The 3721-nt window shown below is 38.3% G+C and overlaps 1 long non-coding RNA gene across 8 annotated transcripts in view; it reads left to right on the top strand.

Moving 5' to 3' along the window:
- LOC119267655 overlaps positions 1–2485 on the top strand; it is a 7022-nt gene extending 4537 nt beyond the window's left edge. For 4 of the 8 annotated variants that reach the window (XR_005132540.1, XR_005132533.1, XR_005132539.1 and 1 more), the window contains 3 exons: positions 135–1715; positions 1914–2079; positions 2212–2484. This is a non-coding gene — a long non-coding RNA (uncharacterized LOC119267655). Of the gene's footprint in view, positions 1–134; positions 1716–1913; positions 2080–2211 lie in introns of all 8 variants that reach the window. The other 4 variants (XR_005132537.1, XR_005132538.1, XR_005132535.1 and 1 more) reach the window with 4 other exon arrangements.
- The last annotated feature ends 1236 nt before the right edge of the window (positions 2486–3721 follow it).

Genomic DNA, 3721 nt, shown 5'->3' on the forward strand with positions numbered 1-3721 from the left:
GGTTGAGCTCGGTTTCAACTCTTACCTGAGTAGTTGATAGGCAAGCCTGATGCAGGTGTATGGAAATTATGCAATTGCATTAGGTTTGGAGTTGTCCAGTATACTACTGAGGCCTACATATTTTGCTGATGCAGGTTGGAGGTGACACATGAACGCTGGCAATGCAAAATAGCAGATATAAAATAACTGCAGCTCAGGCCTTGTAGTTCTACAACAACCAAGGAAGAAGTCTGTTTTTTAAGCCGACCTCGGCCAAGCAATTTAAGCTTATATGGGTGCTCTCTATTTTTCAGAGGTGCGTGTACTGAGAACGCCTATGATTTAGGGCCAAAAATCTAGACAAAGTGACAAAACTTTGTACGAGACTTACTTGAAGCCAGTGATAGCCCGTTGAAGGATGCCGATTGTGGCTATCCAACTACAACAACGTGCTTGCAACTCATGAGTGGCAAAGTATAACATGCCGCCTTTATTAAAGAAGCCCCTTCAATTTATGTATGCAGAATGCTGTAAAGAACTCATGACAAAGCCAGATCTGTATGCATGTCTTAATGTATTTTCATACTGGCTCGAGTAATGTACTCTTGCCCGCCCCACGACACCGCCTTTGTAGTGTATTCTTGGTCGCGTGTTGCTCAATTAGGTTATTCTATTTTCTTTTTCTTTTTTATTCACAATTGTTGGCATGAATTTGCCGTGCATTTGGTCCTATCAACAATTTAAACCTGTCAATCGAGAAAGGATATGCACATCATCAGTGCACTTCTATTTATTTTGATTATAAATGAGTAGTTAATTTGCTAATTAAAGATGTTTTCCTGTGGGTATATTCATCTCATTAGAAGGTTCTTTTATGTGGCTTTGGTCTTTCTAAATATTGTGTGGGTTTTTTCCTTTCCTGGTTTAGCTTTGTGAAACAATGATTATTCTAGCGCGTGATCTACTCATGCCTATTTACCTTATTGTATAGTTTGTCATTCTAGAACACTAGACCTTTCTCCACAGCTGATATGTTGATATGACAAGTTTAATTTGCCTTTAGTCTTTGCAGAACTAATTTTGCATCCTAGGAAGGGGGCAAAATGGTCTTGACCACCGGCAGACTCTTCTAACATCTCACCGTCACTCCCACGGGTAGCGTTGTAATCGAGTCCAGCAATTCAACTTTTGAAAATAACATGTAGGCCGAACCAAGAGGGAATAGTACAGTACTTCATTTCACTCAGGAGAGCTTCGGTTATATGAAAATTAATTAATTTTAATATGAATTTCGATATTCAATACCCACATGAATTGTATAAGTTGCTTTGCTCGAGATGTGCATTGGACTGTAGTTTCAGGGAGCCCCGTCGCTTTCTTATAGAATTTTGTTCAGATATAAACAAATAAACCTAGATATAGACATGCATCTCAATCTCTTGTTTTAAAGTTAAACTGTTTGTAGATACTTTTTGATGTACCTTTCGAACCCATAAACTCAATGTTGTGCTTGTAGTGTTGGTTCTGGGTTTAGAATCAATTTAATATGTGGATTGATATCCCACCAACCACAAAACGGAATTTCTTCTTTGATATTCTGCTGGTTTTCTGGTTGAGGATTTCCAACAAGAGTGAATGTATAATCCAGCCAACCAACCCAAGATGTTTACCAGCACCATCACGATGATCTTTCTCAGCCTGCTCGACCCAATCAGTCTTCTAATATTCATCTCATGGTAGGCATGCTCTGCAAAAATGCAGCAACATCATTTTTTTGTCACGTATGTTAAACTTGTGCTATGAACTGTTAGCATATTGGCTCTCCTTTGCTTCAACTTTACATAGGATATTCACTCCAAGGAGAGGAAAATCACATACAATTTTCCGCATTTACCCTTCTGAATTAATTGCCTAACTGTTTAATGATTTTTTAGGAGGGTCAAGAAAAAGACGTAAAACCATAGCTTGCTACTTGGTTCCAGTTTCTGCAGCCACCATTGATAAGCATGGGGCTGAGCAAATGAGTATCAAAGGCAAGTCAAGGAAACTTCGTCCTCTAGGCTGGTTGCGATTTAGTTCTCTAGCAGCTTCAATGCCAAGGTAAAACTTCATCTATTTCGCAAACTGGGATAACACCCACTATTTTCACTTATTTTGAATTGATAGATCCTATAATAGCATGGATAATTGTGATGATGCCATAGTTTCCTAATTACTATGATAATTTACCAGATGAGGAGGTGGGAGAGGTGCCGCCCAAGGAGGTCAGGGGAGGAGGGCAACAAGGCTGGGGAGCGGAGGCGGAGGCTGACGAGGAAGAGAATGATCAAGCATGTAAATCTAGAGCACAAGCTCATGATTTATCAAGGGAGTGGCGCTGCCGCCGGAGTAGAAAATCATATCTCACATTAAGGTGTTTTTGTCTTTTGTTTTTGTACAAATTTGGTGCAGGCAAAATTTTGATGATACATATAAGATGACTAGCATTATCTTTTTATTGAGTGCATGTTTGGGTAGCATTATCTTTTTATTGAGTGCATGTTCGGGTAGCATTATCTACTTAGAAAAAATTGCTATATGCGTGTAGTGAATAACATCTGTAGGCGGTTTCCCACCTTGTCCCTTACTAATTGTCATGCTGATGTCAAAAACTGGCTCACTTAGAACGCGAGTCAGTGGACTTTGAGATCAAAGTGAGGGTTGAGAGTCAGCGCGGGTGGGGCATGGGATTTGCAACAGGAGCAACACAGGAGTAGTAGATAGTACTATATGGATTATGGTCACTTCTGTGAGTACTCTCAACAATGCTAGAAGCACTACGCCATGATTACAACAACACATTTATTATGATATAAAGTAATATTAAAATGTAGCTGACCAATGTAGGCCCAGGAAGAAGTTTTTATTATACTTGCTTAAATATCGTGCGAATGAAACTAAAAACACCATTTCTAATATTGTGCGAGAATTGCGTAAACACAACAACAAGGAACAGTAGATATTAATTTGTAATAGGATTTTAATTAGATCATTGCTCTATATGTATACATTGTTAATTTATCTCTTTTATCAATTTACATTTCAAGTAAATTGGACTTCAACAAATACCCTGACTGTGCTCGTGCTATCTTGTCTCTGCATGTAAAATTTGACATGCATTGTGTTTACATAATTTTAGCAAAATATTTTCGTAGCACGTGACAAAGCACCGACATTCCCGTGCTATCTTATCTCTACATGTGAAAATTTACATCCATTATGTTTATACAACTCAACAAAAATATTTCAAAAGCCCGTGGCAACGCGCGGGCGTTCTACTAGTGTAGATAGTACGAGACTTAATATTGATGTTTCAATTCGGTGTACATTGTAAGATTTAAGCTGAGGACCATGCATATGGGTAATTATTTCGAATTCGTGCCATACTAGGTTTTGAAAAGTTGACATTGACTCGATTTGTTGTGCTATTTTGTAGGTCATATGTTTGGATCCATCCAAAAGTTTTCTCACTACCATGGTGTTCATCATATACGTATGAATTTGTATTAAAAAGTAGCATGGATACAGTGAAATGCGAAATCCACGTTAGAATTGGAGATCGCCATGTGACACACACTCTAATTCAAATAACTAATTATGTGACACACACTCTAATCCACGTTAGCGTGGATACCGTGGATACCGTTTGATTTTTTTTCAAATAACTCCTCATTAATTAATTTATAGTATCTCGTTTCGAATG

This window comes from Triticum dicoccoides, chromosome 3A (genome assembly GCF_002162155.2).
Source record: "Triticum dicoccoides isolate Atlit2015 ecotype Zavitan chromosome 3A, WEW_v2.0, whole genome shotgun sequence".
Lineage (NCBI taxonomy): Eukaryota > Viridiplantae > Streptophyta > Magnoliopsida > Poales > Poaceae > Triticum > Triticum dicoccoides.